The sequence below is a fragment of the Phaseolus vulgaris genome, chromosome 5 (assembly GCF_000499845.2).
Source record: "Phaseolus vulgaris cultivar G19833 chromosome 5, P. vulgaris v2.0, whole genome shotgun sequence".
Lineage (NCBI taxonomy): Eukaryota > Viridiplantae > Streptophyta > Magnoliopsida > Fabales > Fabaceae > Phaseolus > Phaseolus vulgaris.
In genome coordinates, this window is record NC_023755.2 from 18,478,473 (window position 1) to 18,489,606 (window position 11,134).

Consider the following 11,134-nt stretch of genomic DNA (forward strand, 5'->3'; position numbering starts at 1 on the left):
AGCGATTAATCTCAGCCTGGATACGCCCTACCTCTTTGTGGAGCTCCATGTTCTCCTTGATCTTTTGGTCCTCGACTGTTTTGCGATCTTTAGCCTAAACGTCGACCAGGCAAGCCATGGCAAATGCCTATCCAAGTAGCTTCAAGGTATCATGACGAAGGTGATATGCTTCATGAACCATTAGCCTAACTCTATCCTTGCTGGGCAAGAAGAAGGATTAACCTTGAGTTGGGACATCAAAATTAGGTCCCATAGGCTTTTTCCCCACGAGCTCTCAGCCTCGCACTCCTGAATTATGATGACCTCTTGATGTGGAGCTCGACCATCTGAATGTGAATGCTCGGTAGGGGGAGCGGTTTTCCTTTTGAAGACGAGCCCTGAAGTATTCTGCTCGTCTGGGTCATTTAGAGACTGGGTGACCACAGCTGGAGGTTTCCTTTTTTGTGCCAAAGACTCCTTGGGCAGGCTTGCAACTGCCCTCATCTTCCTAGTGAGCTCGGCCAGCTCATCCTTGTTGATGTTGGAGAGCATGTTATCTGTAAAAACGAAAAAAGGATTAGTGGCTATGATATAATTTCTTCGTCAAAGGTAGGAAAAGAGGAGTACCAGTATAAGCTTTGAAAGCACTAGGAATACATTCTTCAGTCAACAACGTTGAGGTATCAAAGATGACTATCAAACTTGTCAAAAATTCGCAAATCCCTTGGTCCTTTGGAGACAAATCTTCCAAGCATCGAGCACTCTGGAATCTAGGGTTGGGCGTCCAATACAAGGGAAATTCGTCCAGTAAAGACGAATCTCCTGCTGAAGCTCGAATCTTGAGGAATTGGCCTTTAAAATTTTCGTAGGGCGACTGGAAGAGAGTAAGTAAACCACTCCCAGGGGCACCATTTAGGGAAACCCTGATGTGAGTTGATTTTAGGATTGTTCAATTGATTAGTGACATTTTACTTAGATTTAGATTTTAGAACAAATATAGGTGAGAAGCCTAAGGAAAATTCCCACTGTACATTAACTTAACAAGTGTTAAGTAGATGTGAAGGTTCATTTCCATAAGGCCAAAGGAAAAACACATTTAATGGTGAAGAATGAATGACAATTAGGTGTGGAATTTAAGCAAACATAGGGTGAGCAACTCATATGGACCGAATTGAAACAAGAATACAAAAACAAGAAGACATATTTTGGAATTGAAATTAGGAATGGAAATGGAATGGAAAACAGATGAGTGAAAGGAAACTTAGGAGTGGTGGAATTGTGAGTGAGCACGCCACTTGGATGGTGAATTGAATCCAAGATAAATGTAGATGCCGTCACTTGAGATCTCACAACACTCACAAGATAAGACCAAAGTTTAGAGAGATAATGCTCACAAAACTCTAACACAATTTGTGTATAATAACTTTACTCTTCATTCAACATATGAATACATGAGGTAGAATAAAATAGGGTAGAATGGGAAAAGGGAAAAAGTGGGCAGCCATAGGGTTTGACTAAGTCAATCCCGTATTCTAGGCTTATCCTTCTAGAAACTAGGTCAAAATGCCTTCAAATGGGCTAGGAACAAGCTAGAATGCTACCCACACTCTCTACTATGCTAAAGGCACTTTATTCTAGCTTATTTCTACTATTTGGACCCCTACAAATGAGTCCAACTTATTTACAACATTTTTCTAAATATTTAAGAAGACTATTAGGAAGAACTTCAAGTGCTCTGGACCTTGTCCATTCCTCCTACTGATGAGGTCTTCCTTTGATTGTTGAGATGACCCTTCATAGTTGACATCCTTGGTCATCTTCTTGTGGACTTGGTTTTGGGGTCTTTGTAGGTTTGCATCAAACCCAAAATTGGCGACCTGAGTGATTGGCCTAAAAAAAGTATGAGAAGACTTCCATAATTGGCGAAATGTCGAGCTGTGAACACAGAATAACAAAATCTCGGATAAATGCCCAACTATTTGGATGTAGCTGGGTAGGAACTAGGTTTAGCTCGGTCAACAGTTCCTTTTCAAAAATAGACAGGGGTAAACGAAGAAGGACCTTCTTGAAGAAAGTAGCATAAAAGAAACAAAAGGGACCATCAGAGTCCGAGGACTCATCACAGCATATCGATTCCCCTTCCTTACACTCTACTACTTTTACAAAACCCTCATTTTTTTACTCAGCAACACCCAACTTCCGTTTACTCTCTAATTCGTAAATAGGTGGTATAGTAGGAGGTCTCTTTTAGGAGTTCCTTTTTAGCCCGAGGGTATGAAGAACTATAATCCATCATCGAAAGCAACTAAAGCATAAACAAAAGCAGAATACGAATACAATTCAGGACAGGCGGAATGAATCGAATCGACGTAAACTAAAGGTACATTTCTCGTAATGCAATCAATAAACTAAATGATGATCATTAGTGGAGTTAAGTGGGAAAGGAATACCTGGTTTTCTGGTGAGACTGTGAGGTGTGGTTGCGCGAAGGTGAAAGAAAAAAATTTGATGGAAGAAGAGACGTCTGGAAACAATGTGATGAAAATGAAAGAAGAGAGGAAGTATATTCAAAGAGGAAGATGAAGTGACAGTGTTCTCCCACTGTTGATACAGGTGCCACGTTGATACAATACAAGCGAACAAGGAGATGACCAAGGACTCATATGACCATTCACACTATAAGAAGTCATCTCAACTTTCAAATGAAGATCCCACCAAGGATCTAGCAGACCTCACCAGAAGAAGAAATGGGCAAAGATCAGAACATCAAATGTTCTTTCTTCTAGTCTTCTTAAAAATAAAACATGTTGTAAATAATTTGGACTCAATTTAGGGGTCCAAATAGCAAGATAGGCTAGAATAAGGTGCCTTTAGCATAATAGGGGATGTAGTTATCATTTTAGCTTGTTCTTAGCCCTTTAGGAAGCAAATTTGACCTAATTTCTAGAAGGACAAACCTAGGGTGCGGTTTTGACTTAGTCAAACCCTAAGACTGCCTCTTTTTTAGTGTTTCCCATCATACCCTTGCTTCTTGTTCACCAAGGCACCATCTCCTATAAATAGGGTGCCTTACTCCATGTATTTACATGTTAATTTTGGAATAGAAAAGTTACTCTGCACAAATTGTATGAGAAGTTTGTGAGGTTTGAGTCCTCTTGGCTAGGTCTTATCATGAGTAGTGTGAGACTCTCAAGTGGCAGCCCTTCACTCCTCTTGGTGGCTACCACACCCCAAGTGGCCTGAACCACTCTCACAACCACTCCATAAGCTACTCTTCTTCCACTCTTTTCAATTCATTTCCATTTCATATTTGTCTTTGTCTTGAATTCTTGCTCTTAGTTTTGCTTTTGTTATATGCTTATGGTTCATTTGGTTCGGCCATGACCACCATTGATGCTTACCTTATTGCCATTTCCATTCCACATTGCATCCCATCTATCACTTTATATTGATTTTTCATCTTTGCCTTTGTGAAGTGCACCTTCACACTTACATAAGCATTTCGTTAAGTTCGTGTCTAGTGGGAATCTTCATTAGATTTCACCATAAATTGCTAAAATCTCAACTCTAAGTAAAGTGTCACCATAAAATGGAAGCATCTAAAAATCAACTCACATCTCATGTGTACACTCCACATTTAGTAAGGTGAGACATCTTGTCACGAGGCGCTTTGGTAATCGTGCCTCAGCTACCCCCTGAGAAAATGTCATGTTAGTCGCCAACACTAGAAAGCCTTTTCGCCTTGACAAGCTCGGTTCGAGCCTAGGGGGTTTGTGTACTGGTCGGACGTGCTCGAGTCCTCAACCCAAACACTTAAGCGTAGTAAGCTCGGTTGGACAGGTTATGTGCGAAATACCCAGCTCGGCTTGGGGAAGGTTTGGGCCTAATGACAGAATACGAGGTCGGCTCAAGTGTTGGGTAGTCTATACGAAAAAGATAATTAAAGTACAAATAACAAAAGGAGTAGTTGAATTAGTAAAAGTGTATATATCTTTTAAATACAAGAATGTTCTTACTATTGTTGAGATTATATTCTTATTGTTAAGATTATATTATTGTTGTTGAAACAATATTCTGGTTGATGAATATCGTTGAAAGAATATCTACAAAAGGGGTTTAAGACCTCGAGTAAAGGTAAGCTTTTCTGAACCCTGGACCGATACGGATTTATAGTTTGAATGCTCTCAGTGACTTGATCGTCGGAGTGTGGTCAATAGGTGGAGCCCCCCTTCGCCACAAAGCGTCTTCAGCTCGGTTCAACACCCCAGCAAAGTGGGTTCAACCTGGAACTCATTTCCAAGTTCGACCAAGGTTAGCCGACGAGAACAATTTATTAAAATTTATTAAGTTAAAATAAAATTTATTGTCACATATTAATGAAATAATTGATTAAATAATTAAGTGAATATTGTTTGTTTTTATATAATTTTGTTTTAAGATATGAAAATGTGGATAAATAAAATTTATTTATAATTGTTCCGGCCGGTTGACCTGGGTCGTCATTACGAGTGGCTTATAATCATGAGCTAGAGCACCTTCGTTCTCTCTTGTATATGAGTACCTGAAAAAGAAGAACAAAGGGGCGCCCTCGCGGCCGTTTGCACTCCGACGCTCAAATCAGCTAGCGAGAAACACCAAAGTGACTGAAAATTGTATGATTATCTCAATAACTAGAACTGTGTGGCTAAATTGTGTTGCCCTAATTGCCTTGTGCTCACAGCTGGGTGCGCCGTCAAGAACAACTAGGGTCTAATGTTCTGAGTAACTTTATGAGAACTAGATTAAAGCTTGTCAACTGTAAAAAAACGTACCTTACTAGGGTTCTTCGTGCCCTTTATATAGGTGAAAACTAGGGTTTACCTTTGTGTTGCTGCTATTATCTAGGGTTCCTTGGAGAAGGTCCTTGCGCCGCTATCCTTAGGATCTTGGCGTATCTGGCCCATGGACTTTCCTTATCTGGAGTGCAATGATTAACCTTGCGGCCCCTTGAGCTCTAACTTAGGTACTGTATTTCTCGCGCCATCATACTGTTTGAGTGCCCTAATTAAGCACGTGTCATGCATGCAGCCTTCCTTGGAGGTCTTTAACGAGCACGTGGGCATTGTCACGTGCCCCCTTTGACTTGATCGTTTAATCTGTGCAGAGGGTCCCACAGCGCCGCCACCCAACTTAGGGTTATTCCATCGTGTGGGCCCTCTTCTCTGCGAAATGCTTCTGTCACGCGGGTTGACTCTTCGGGCGACGTCTCGTTTGGGCGACGTCTTGCTTAGGCGATGTCCTTCTCTTGGGCGATGACTCATCTTGGCGGTAACCAGTTATGTATACTGCAGAACGCCGCTTCTACATACGGCGACTATGTTGACTTCTGGACCACCTACTTTTCTTTTGTCCATGTCATCACACCTGATGACCTGGTCGGTACACAAGCCCCCCAGTCTTAAGCTGATAACTTGTTTTCAGCAAAAAGACTAAGGCCTCGCCCTGCTGCCCCCGCGGCGTCCTGATGATGTGTCGCCTCCTGACCGTTTGACGTGACATTCTCTGCGTCGCTGGCGCAGCGTACCCTCAAGGACTCTGACAATGTGATATTCTCTGAGCGAGAAAAGTGACACTTCAGTTCGCACCTTAACTTCGTGACACGTGGCCCAGTCGTAGGACGTTTGATTTAATTGTAGCGCTCGGATCTTGGAAACCCCGTACCTTAACTCACTGTCTTTACCTCTTTTGTATCTTTCTTGCACTATTCATCTTTTTCTCAAGAACTTTCCCTGTGTTCTTTCTTTGCCTTCTTCTTCCCCTACTCTACTGCTGAGCCCTTCCTCTTTGGTCTTTAGCTCCTTCACCGATAGCACGTTCTAAAATGCCTGCCAACCCTGCTTCTTCCAGAGTGGCTCATAAAGATCTTTACCCTTGGGCTTCGAGTGAACTCCTTGACGAGTATTCTTGCTTACTTTCTACTAGGGCCCTGAGAGAACACGTGGGGGAAGTGTGTTCCTATAACCGTCGTGCCTTCGCAAAGAGGCACGATGATGACATCGTCGTGCTCCCTTGTTCCATAGGGGAGCCGGTGTGCGGTGATGAACGATCCAATAACGGGGTCTCTTTTTTCTATTTTTACCAAGTAGTCTTTAAGTGCGTCAGCGTACGCCTTCCCTTTTCCCGGTTCGAGAGGGAGCTGTTAACGGAGATGAACACCGCCCCAGCCCAACTGTATCCTAACAGTTGGGCCTTCGTGAAGGCCTTTGACATCCTGTTTGGCTTTCTTGGATGTGCACCCTCCGTAGATATTTTCCTTCACTTCTTCGAGGTGAAGAGGCAGAGAAACAACCTATGGGTAACTCTTAGCAACATTTCTGGCAGGATTCTTTTGACCCCTTTCCAACAAACCTTCAGAGAATGGAAAGGTAGATTCTTCAAGGTGTGTTGTTCCAGCCTTGTGCCTTCTGCTCTAGATGGCTTTCCTTTGTATTGGACAATTGACGCCCGAGCCTTGAAAGTTAAGCCTCTCAAGAAGCTGTCCCCAAGGGATCAGGAGGCTTGCAAGATCCTGGCGGGTGCTGGAGGTCTCGACGCGGCTGCCTTGATAAGTTTAGAGTATAATGCCGAGCTCTTGGGGAAGTACATATGTGTGTGAGGCTTTCCTTATGACTCTCCTTTTTTCTGTTCTTGCTGGATTTTTGTACGATTTTGCTCGGAAATACCTTGTTTCACGTCTGTCCATTTTACTCCTTTTCTTTTCTCTTTTTTTTTTTTACGTAGGTTCGAAGATAAACGATCATCAGAGAGCGTTGCTGACTCAGGCTTTGAGGTTCGGAGACAAGGCTTCTTCGTCGTATTGCTCAAACTCCGGGGGCCACTGATGAGTGATATGTTCTTGCTTCCTGTGCAGACATTAGGATGTGTGTAGGACTATATTTTCATCTTGCACCTGTTATAATCTCCGTCTGTAACCCTAACGCTGACTTTACATTTTTCATTACGTTGAATGTTGTTCGACTTATACTTGCATGTTTACGTTCCTTGCCATGCCGCGCGCGTTACTCCCGATGTCCCTTCGTTATGCTCGGTGTGAAATCCTTAGATAGCATTTACTTGTTTCCTTATTTCTTAAATATCTTACTCATGGCCCTGCCCGGCCTTCGTTTTTGTGAGGGACGCCTGCTCGTCTGAGCTTTCTCACTTGAACCTTTGGTGTTTTCGCCTCGAGCTTATCCCGAGCTTATTGGGATAGTTGGTGATGTGCTGCTTGTAGCGCCATCAGACCGCCTGGTCTTTTATCTGGCGGCGATCGCACACATGGCAGACCGCCCCCTACACGACCGGCGATCATACGCAGTTCTCGATTATGTCATCGCCCTTGATGACTCGACTGATACGCGGGCTGCGATTCTTCTGGCGAGGGGGATAAGTTAAACCCCGGCGATCTACGTGGCTTCGCGCGCTAATGCCCACACTGGTAACTGATTTGACACTTCACCAACCCCCCCCCATCAACTGACACGTGGACTCATCGATGGTCATTATCTTGTGTCGTTTGCGCTTCCCGTAACATTCGAAACTCTAAAAATTCTCGCGCCACTACACTGTTTCATTATCTTTCTTCTTCACTTTCAGACTTTCTATACGCTCTGGTGAACGCTTTGACTCCCCAATCATCGTTTCTCCGTGCGCTCCTTCGATCATCAAAAGGTGACCTTTTTATTACTCTCGCTAGTGCTTACCGCATTTGAATCGGCTTGCATCATCTATTAACTGCTTGGAGCATACGTTGTGGGTTGTTCGTTTCCTGTCTTGCATTTTCCTGCGTTTTAGGTCTTCCTTTCCCTCTCTGCGACCTCCTTTGTTCATGCTGTTTTCCTTTTTCGTCCTTCAATCGAGTCATTCTGTTTATCAACCCTCTATTTTCTTGTCGTCTTCCCTGCAGTTTCTCGATGGCTCGTGCGGGGGCCACACCAAACAACCCTGCCCTCTCTCGAAACCCTCCTCCAAAGTCACGTAAACAACCTACTTCAGGAAACCCCTCCACATCTCGCAACCTACCTAGAGATCCCGCTGTCCTTTCAAACCGGGCTCAGAGGCCTGCGCCCTCTCAACCTAACCAACTGCAATCAACCTCCCCACAAGCCAATGCCACTGTACGCCCCATTCCTGACTATAAACTGTTGTACCCATGGGCTCCTCCAGCCTTGTTGAGTGAGACTTCCTCGATCAATACTGAGGCCGCCATTCACCGTTTGAGAGATAAGACCCATCTTACCTTTCATAAGGAGCATGACGACAATGATGGTAATGACGGCCACCCTTTCTGCTTCATCTATGCAACTGTATTCAAGAAGATTAGGCTCAGGTTCCCTTTCACTCGTTTCGAGAGGGAGCTCCTAACCGAGCTTGATATTGCCCCTGCCCAGCTGCACCCCAACGACTGGGCGTTCATCAGAGCATACCAAATTGTCTGTGCCCACCTAGGCCATCCAGCCTCCGTAGATGTGTTCTTATTTCTGTTCGAGGCCAAAAACCCAGGGGATCGCCTGTGGGTAAGCCTCAGTGGAATTGCTGGGAGGTTCATCCTCTCGATCTTCCAGCAATCTTATAAGGACTGGAAGTGGTGGAGATCAAGCTCAAGTGGACATGGAGGCCAATCAACAAGATCAAGAAGAGGTAGAGGCACAAATAGAGGACGCCCATGGAGGTCAAAGCCCACCTCAAATGCTTACAAGAAGCATGTTCAAAGCTTTAGGAGCTAGGGGACAATTATTTTCTCTTTTTGTAATTTCTTTGGTTGAAGGTGCTTAGAGTGAAACATTAGAAACCTCTTTTGTTATAGCATCTTGTAGGATTTAATTAGGAGCTTTAGGAGGGGGGGTGCGTTAGTAGATAGGTGTAGGAGTAGAATAGGAGGTGCCAAAGTGAAGGAAGAGGTCACACCTTCCTCATGCCTTGTAATTGGCGCCTGTTCTAGAACATGTTTAGGAGGGAAATTTGAATTTTTGTAGCTTGCATTTCAGCACCTTAGGCTATAAATAGAGGTGCTCCCTTTGTAAAATTCAGATTGGAATTTAGAGTCAAGAAACTATACTCAAATTTTGAGTGAGCAATTGGAGAGCTTTTGAGCCTTCTTCTCTAGTCTTATCTTGAAGGATCCATGGTGTCCTCAAGTGGCGGCAGCACACTCATCTAGGAGCAACCATCCTTCTAGTGGCGTGATCATCCAACCATACATCCATCTTCATGAGCATTCTCTTCTTCCTTTCTTCTTTTGTTATTTCCTTGTCTTAGCTTGTTTCCTTGTTGTTTTTGGTTCGGCATTTTTCAGATTTTAATTGTGTTGCTTCGGTTCCTTTGTGTTCCTTGATGTTCTTCATCTTTCTTCTTCATTTTCCAGCTTTTGGTTCGGTACATTTTAATTTCCAGCATTCTATTTCAGTTTGCTTAGCTTTTGTTCCTTTTTGTTCGGTTCAATTTGACTATAATTGGAACTTCCATATGAGTTTTTGTTTTGGCACTAGTTTTGGTGAGTTCTTGTTCATAGAACCTTGATCCAATTCTATGATAAAGTGCCTATCTCATAACAAACTCAAGATGATTCCTAAGAATGTCAAGAATCATTCTAATTGTGCTAGTGGAATCACATCATGTGGTATCAAGAGTTTAGGTGTGTTCTTGTTTAATTGTTGAGTTGTGTAGCACTTTATTTCAAGAGCTCTTTTAATTTCTTGCAATTTAAGTTTCTGTTTTAGGCTTATTTTGAGTTTGCTTGCTGTTTTAATTCTTTTGCCTATCATATGTTTGAGTATTTTCCTTTTTGAATCTTTACAAGTTTTGTCTTAGTCTTGTTTTTCCATAATTGTCATCACTTCTAGTAGTACTTTTGTTGATTTTATTGTTTCTTGCTTTAGTGTCATATAATTTTTCTGAATGTGATATTGATCCTTTGAGCATTTTATGTTTTAGTTTGAGTTCATGCTTGTATTCTAGACCTATACAAGTTCCTATACATCTTTTTCTATTATGTCTTTGCTAGTTCATAATTATGTTTTTCATTCCTATTAGGATTCCTCTGTTTCTGAAAACGTGCTTGCTGTTTTTCCTTATTGCAATTGATTTACTCACTGGAAAATTCTGAAATTCTGGATTTGTGATATTCAATGTGTTAGAAAAAGGTAGAAAAAAGAATTACTCAAAAATTCAAAGTACACAAAAAATGATAAATAAAATAAAAAAAGTGTACAATTCTGCCGAAAAGAATACGGTAATCTGGCAGCAATTTTGAAAAATTTATCTCAATTAATTGGCTTACTGTTTTTAATTAATTCCGGTGCCATTATTGAGTTAACATCTTGAAGTTTCTGTGGTTTAAATTTCATAATCCAGTTCGCTCTACATCATTCCAGTTAAATCAAAAAAATCAAGCACAGTTTGCATAAAAAAAAAAACATTTCCAGTAGCTAAATTTTTTTGTTTTCTTCATCTACTCTAGTGCTTTTCCTTAAGTATTCTTTTGTGTGCCTACTTTCTCATTGAGTTCTTTATTTTCTTGATTGTCTTTCATTCCTTACTCTTTGAGTTTGTCTTACATATAGTTTTCCTTTTGCAATTACCTTTCTTTGCTTATACCTTTTTTTGTTTGTCTTTATTGTTTCTTTGGTTTTGTGGTGGTTGCTTTTGAGATTGGTGTGCTTGCTTTGACATCTTTCATTTGAGGATTCCAAGACCTCAAGATCAGATTGGTGCAAGGACATTATTTCTTTGAGAGTGACCTCTTTTTCTGCCTCATTTCACTTCGGCATTTTTGCTGGACACACTCACTATTTTTGCTAATTTTTTTGTTTCTTAACTTGTTTGCTGTTTTTGTGTGTTTGCTGTTTTTAATTCCAAATGGCTGGATTTTCAAGTGATGCATCATACAAGCAGAATTCTCCTTCCAAAGCTTCAATCCTTGGTGAATTACATGAAGCTCAAAGAACCATTAGACGCTTGGAGGAGAAATTGCAAAAGATGGAGGTGCAACAAGCTAGACCATCTCCTTCAATCCATGATGAGCATCATAGACCTTCAACAAGAGCTTCTTCCAATGATTTTGGCGGTGAAGATGAGCATAGGAGAAGGAGAACTCTACCCCAAAGTCCATGGACAAAGAAATCATCACCAAGGGGAA